Source organism: Corylus avellana, chromosome ca1 (genome assembly GCF_901000735.1).
Source record: "Corylus avellana chromosome ca1, CavTom2PMs-1.0".
Lineage (NCBI taxonomy): Eukaryota > Viridiplantae > Streptophyta > Magnoliopsida > Fagales > Betulaceae > Corylus > Corylus avellana.
The window spans coordinates 4,011,861-4,019,026 of NC_081541.1; the positions used below are offsets into that span (position 1 = coordinate 4,011,861).

Genomic DNA, 7,166 nt, shown 5'->3' on the forward strand with positions numbered 1-7,166 from the left:
GGAAAATGAGCACAAAGCAGGAAGACGGTAGCTGGAAGGGAGCCGGACCTGTGCAGGCCTGAAACTGCCGTGTAAGGGGCGTGAGAGCTCGACACGGTGAGGACGTATGAAAGAAAACCCTAATAGCTGGCAACGAAGCGGTGACACAGGTCAGCAGCAACCACAAACAAAATCCGGGGGGGGGGGGGTTTGAAAGAAAGCCCCCCATAAGCCAAACCTACAAAGAGCCAAAATAAGGAGCCCGCTGCAGAAAATGAGGGCGGGGGAAGAAAAGCGGCAGAGAAGGGGCAAAAACAGAGAAAACAGAGGGGGAAATGAGCAGCAAGGAAGGGGAAGAAAGGAGGCACCGGGGCTAGGGCATCAGGTAAATAACTAGTACCGGAACGAGGGGGACAAGAAGAGGCGGGAGGCAGCTAAACGGCCAACCCTCCTCCCATGTGTGGCTGAAGGGTTTTGCTTTTCTCTCTAGCGGCTTAGAGAGAAAATAGACAAAACCCTCAAAAAGTGTCTTTACATCTCTAATATAACTAATAAGCGGTTACGGTTAGTGGTTATTTGCTATAACCGCTAACCGCAACCGCCTAGACGGTTAGCGGTTATTCAAACCAATAACCAACGGTTTTATATCTGAATTGACTTTTTAAGTGTTTTGGACCATCATTTAGCTTATTTTTTCGGCTTATTTTAAAGGTTTTTGACCAAAGTGTTCCCAAAAATATGAAAAGAACATGCTCTTTTTTTGGCCAGACAGTATTTTTGAATAAGACTTGTTTCAAAACATCACATACCACATTATATTTCACATACATAAAGTTCATACACGACCAAAACGACGCTGTTTTGGATGTTATATTATAATTATTATTAATATCAAATATAAAATATATATTTATATTACTATATATAAGGGTAGACGGTTAGCGTTTATTAACCGTTTTTTCCTACCCTTAAAACCGTTAACTGCAACCACCATAGGCAATTAGCAATTAGCAGTTAACAGTTAGTGGTTATAAGGGGTTAGCGGTTGGCGAGGCAGTTATAACACCCTCTACCGAAAGGATGAGGGTGTGTTCTTCAATGCGCTAATTAAGTATACTCTTTCTAAAGTATATGATAGATACTACATGATTTTAAATAAATTTGAACTTTTGGGGTATATTGGCAAAATTTGGTTTGTAGAGCATTAAAACTTCACTTACCACCCATCATCTTTATCACTTTTGCAATCATACCCTTAAAGTTTAAAAAACATCAACTTAGAATTACGATATTTCAAAGTTTGCAATGCCAATCCTCTCATCCAAATTCAGTATTAAATCTTAACCGAGGAAGTGAAATCTCCAAAATACCTTGTCCAAATTCAATGTATTTTTGTAATTTTATAAACATCTTAAGGGTTTTGACGAGATGATTGACATTGCAACAATCTGAAAGATAGTAACCTTAAATTGACACTTTTAAAAGTTTAAAAATATGATTGAAAAAGTGATAAAAAGAACACACATGGTAACTGAACTTTTCCCTTAATTATGCACTTTTGTTTCTTACTCTTGGCATTCATAATTATATCAAATAAAGTTTTGTGACAATTGAGAAGATTATGTCTACTCCCTTCAAATACTTTAAAATATTTTTGAGAAACTTCACTTATCACCTTCGATCTTTCATCATTTTTGCAATCATATCTTTAAACTTTAAAAAGTATCAATTTAGTGTATTCATCTTTTAATTAATTAATTAATTAAATTTATTTTTTATTTGTTAATTTCACCCATCCGCTATCCTAAGAAATTGGTATCAAAATACTCCTCATTTTTTTTAGAAAAAAAAGAAGAAGAAAACAATTGAAAATATTTAAGGGTTGGTCAGGATTTAACGGAATTTACAAAAAAACCTATGCCTGAAACTTAGAAAAAAAAAATTATTATTTTTTAAAAAAGTATTTTAAAAATTTGACAGGATTTAACGGAATTAAAAAAAAAAAAAAATTGAAAGATGGATACATTAAATTAACACTTTTTAAAGTTTAAAAATATAATTGCAAAATTAATAAAATATCATAATAGTGTGTAAAGTTTTCTTTTGTACAAAAATATCATGCAACTACCCATCACGCACACCCGCTTTCTTTCTAAAAGCTAGCGGTCCATTTTGGCTCAAATTCAAGTTTAAAACCTCCAAAATCAAAGCTATATAAATTAATAAGTCCAACACAGGGGGTTTTTACTCAAACTCTCCCCTCCTGTTTGCTTTGGGTGCATCGCTGATCTCCTTTGCGCCGCTCTGCCGCCCTTGTTTGCTACTGGGTCTTTTTTTGCACCTACCGGGACAAGCTCCATCGCCGCCTTCAGCATCGGTTCTAGCAAGCTCGCGATCGGCTCCCTTCCGACTGCCTTTCCCTGCTTTTGGTGTTTTCCTTATGTTTTTTTTTTTCCTATTCTGTTTGGCTTTGGGTTGTATCTCCATTTTGTTTAGTTTTTCGGTTTTTGTTGTATCTCAGTTTTGACCCCTTTTCCCTGCATGTTTTTTTTGGTTTTTTGCTTCTATTTGTAATAAGGCTCTTGCCCCTCTCAATTTGCCTGCTGGGATGTGAATTAACCTTTTGGGTTGTGGATGTAAACTTTGGTTTAGACTTTTGGGTTGTGGATGTGAACTTTATCTTATTTGGGTCGAGGAGGAAGAGTTTTTGGCTTGGGATTCTCCGCCCTCAATGTCAAGGAATAATTGCTACCTATACACCTTTGACGCTTGATTTGTTGTTTAGCCATAGGTTAGCAGGTTTGTTTGCGAGTCTGGATTGTATTACGTTAGTTTTAACGCTTGTATCTTTGTAACTTATGCTACGGACACTTCAGGGCTGCCATGTGTTGAATGAGCTTTGCTCTTGATTATCTATTATGAGACTAATATGTTTCCCCTTTCATAAAAATTAAAAAAAAGTCCAACGCACACCTTTTATACCATATTTCCAATTGCTCCTCCACTCAAAAAAAAATCATTACTTCAGCATTCAGTTTTCAAGTATTCTAAAAAAAAAAAAAAAACTAAGTAACACCCATTCGGCCGGCCATTTTCTCTTTCATGACATCATTGTAAGCATTCTATTCAATTTCTCTGCTGCAAAAGTTGTGCAAATTAAGTTCATAAATTACTTGATATGTGTGTTGTTGATCTTTAAAAATCGGATATAAATAAACGATTAAGATGTTGTCGTGAGTAGTTTTATTTTATTTTATTTTATTTTATTTTATATTTTAATTAAAAGGTGAGAAGGGACAACCAATGTAATTTTTTCCCTTGAGAGTTCTCATCCGCTGTGAAATGTCCGGTTTGAACCATAGCTACTGCCTGGAAAGGCGAGCCCGTCACCACAATCCCACCAAGGTGTAAGCCAATAAAGCCCATTCATAATAGCATCTAATTCACACATCTACTACCGTAAGCTACTTGAATACATGTATTAATGTTTTCTCTATGTTCATATGATCACATGCTGACTTATTTCACAACCTAATTGTCAGAGCTTTCAATTTAATTTTCAAAAATCATATGTCAACCATTATGTCACGGGTTTTGATTTTATGAAAAAGTACACATACCCCTTCAAACATCATCTAATTGACAAGAAAAATGCTTTAATTTAATAAAAACTCCACATTTTGCCTATGAAAGTTCACATAGTAAGATGTCACATCATTTTTTTTTTTAAAAAAAAAAGACAAAATAAAAAGAATATGATTTAACATCTTGTCACATTGACTTTTATGGACAAAATATGAAGTTTTTATTAGATTATAGCATATCTCAATTGACAATGTTCTCACCAAAACTTTTTTAATTGAGACAATGTTCCCTTCAAAGTCAGTAAAAATATAAAAATGACCATAATTTTTTTTTTTTTTTTTTTTTTTCAATATGACAAAATACTCCAATAAATTAAAAAAGACAATAATTTAATCTTTTTTATTTAAGAAAAAACGATTTTTTTTTTAAAAAAAAAATCCGCACCATGGTTTTTTTAAAGAAAAAATAAAATTAAAGGTATTTTTGTCATTTGGGAGACATTGATAATTTTTTTGTAGTTTGGAGAGACATTAATAGCTTGAGGGATATGTGAACTTCCCCTTTTTTATGATTCATATGACGAATCATAAATCATTGCATTTAATATGATTTGGGCATTTAAGAGCACCATATTTAAGGAAAAAATATATATATTTTAGCCCCCTTAAACTATTATTTTTTTCTGCATTTACATCTTTAAATTTTAAAAAGTGACATTGGGCCTTCCATACTACCACCAAATGTCAAATTATACACTTTTGTATTTTTCTCTCTAAAATACTCTTAAATTTATTAAAGAATAATTATTTGGAAAAAAATATATTAAAAAATTAAACCAAAAAAATCTGAAAACACCAAAAAGGGGTAGCATTTTTCATGTTAGCTCCCTTCATTTTTTTTTTTTTTTCAAATGATAATTTTTATATATTTTGCACTTTTATTTTTTTAATAATTTAAATGGCATTTTGAAGAGAAAAATGTAAAAATGTCTAATTTAACACACAATGATGGTATGTGAGGCTTGATGTCACTTTTTAAAATTTGGAAAGTAATAGCAAAATAGGTGATAGTTTTGGAAGTTAAAGTATACTTCCTCTATATTTAAATATATTTTGTGGATATTTTTAAATATGAAAAGTGTAGAGATGTAAAACCATCATTCATGTTGCCCTAAGATGTGTCAAGATAAGTAAAAAGAATGAGAAAAGGTTTTGAAATATGAGGACATGTGTATGAATGAGATACTTTTGGCCCAAAATAACACAAAGAAGGCACAACATGGTACCGATGCTAAAATGGTAGCGCAACGCATGTGGCCACTGGCGTTGCCATAATCGTAAGGACAACACAACCCTAATACATGGGGTGTAATAATGTTCATAGGCCCTATGACGAGTATGATTACTATAAGTAATATTTAATACTCTATTGAAAATAAAGTCTGTCAATATGGTTCGATGGAAATATCAAATTTAAAGAAAATGAATATAACTCAACCATTTTGTGGTTAAAAATTTTCTTACAAGACCTTTTTCACTCACCCTTTTTTTATGTTTTGTTTATAAGTTATGGGCAACATTATATATATATATATATATTTTTTTTTTTGACATGTTCACACAAGAGATGGAGGTGATTCAAATTAGTGACATCCACTTTATAAGGCGTGATTCACAATCGATTTAGCTACCCCTTTGAGACATAATAAATTATGAGACTGGGATGAAAGCTTAGAAAAGCATTAGAGTTCATCTCATAGAACTCTTCTTTTTTCTTTTTCTTTTTTTTCCCTTTTTTTTTTAATAAAATAAATGCACCAGCACATTCACTACCTGACAATTGAAATCAAGTTGTTTACCAAATTTGTGGCTTGAGTCCTTAATAGACATTTAAGTATTCACTGCCCGACAATTGCTTTTAAGGAAGATGATTTGTTTAATCAGTTACGACTCATAATTATACAAAACAGAATTACTTGGAGAGAGAAAGAAAAAAAAAAAAAAAGAGAAAAAAAGACCAATTACATTGATGTGAAGCAATATTTACTTGAACTGCTAGGTAGAAATAGTTAACATTATTATTACTCTAAATCGTTCGAAATGAATAAGTTCACCAATAAAATCGAGGCTTTAACCCTTGAGGCTGGAAATTGAAAGCCTATTGGCTATATAGGATAGCTGGTTTTCATCACCTTCCTTCCTCCCCGAACCATGTGTCTTTTCCTGTTCTTTTCGCTCTGTTTTTCCCCTTCCGCTCAACCAAGCAAGAGAGATATACAAATTTATTTGTATTTTGTAACGCTCAAAAAATTAATTAATTAATTTGGAGTGTTTTTCATAGTGCTCAAATGCTATTTATAACAACAAATATTGTAATAAAATATAGTAGAAAAAAATTTAGTACACTTAATACGTAAAGTACAGCAGAAAAGCAAAATATTATATTGATAATAGTTATCTATATTATTGTACCTTTAGAGAAAAATAGTACACTTAATAAGAAGACCATGCATAATCCCACAAAAAAAAAAAAAAAAAATGTTGATGAAGTGTACAATATAATAATAACCGTTCTCACATAGTTTACTCGTATCTTTAACCCGTACAATAAAGATTGTGTGTCATAGTAAGGACTACAATACCGGTGTCCCGGTGAAATACAAATGCTAGCTACTTCTAGTAGTTCAACCATGGGTGGGAGGTACACCACTAGTGATGCCATAGATGGCCACGCCATTTACTCTAGATCAAAGGCAACCTAAAATTTATTAATTTGGGCCATAGAATTAAGTCCATGTACACTAGTGTGTAAGTACCCTTGATTCTACACATTTATTCCATGGTGGAAGGACACACAACAATTTATTATTATTATTGAAAAATATGGAACTTCTATTGATGAAATTTCATGAGTATAAAGCTTTTACATCATAGAGCATACAGCTCTGAAAAATCATAGCCAAAAGCTTTGAAAGTTACAAAGTCATAAAAATGACTTTAAGCTTCCGCTAACCCATGTACAATTACATTTACAGAACAGATTTGCTTCGAGCAGACTAGATTTAGGACTAGGTAGCCTAAATAAAAAGCAAAAATAAAAAACAGCTAGAAACTAAAAATTCGGCCGTGAGAGTTAAACCCCCACACCGATCTACTACATCCTCAACCCGAAAGCCAGGACAAACAAACAAAAAATAAAACCCCCACAAGCAGCAACGAAGAAGTACAACATCGTAGACAGTCCTTCAAAATACATGCCTTGGCCGAAGAAAACGATCAGATCTAAGGTTGAAAATACAACCCGCTAGAAACGGAGACCGGTAGAGCCTACAGAGAAAACACGAGCACTGCTACCGTAAAAGGGGAGGAGGGAAGATCTAAATTTAGATCTTCCCTCCTCTTAAAGTTTTGCTTAGTATTGTCTAGAATAAAAAAGATGAATTCTATAGAAAATGAAAAGCCTCTCTCTCTATGTTAACGAAATGGGAAACAATTTATTGACAAACAATTGAGAAACATAAGTTAGTTCATGATAATCAATGTAATAGTAAATAATTGTTTGATAAGTACCCCGAAGTAATTGTTTTTGCTTCTACATGTTTT

The 7,166-nt window shown here is 32.9% G+C and overlaps 1 protein-coding gene across 1 annotated transcript in view; it reads left to right on the forward strand.

Annotated features, from left to right (window-relative positions):
* LOC132167650 (gamma-tocopherol methyltransferase, chloroplastic-like) overlaps positions 1 to 7,166 on the forward strand; it is a 17,043-nt gene that overhangs the window by 3,135 nt on the left and 6,742 nt on the right. The window lies entirely within an intron of this gene.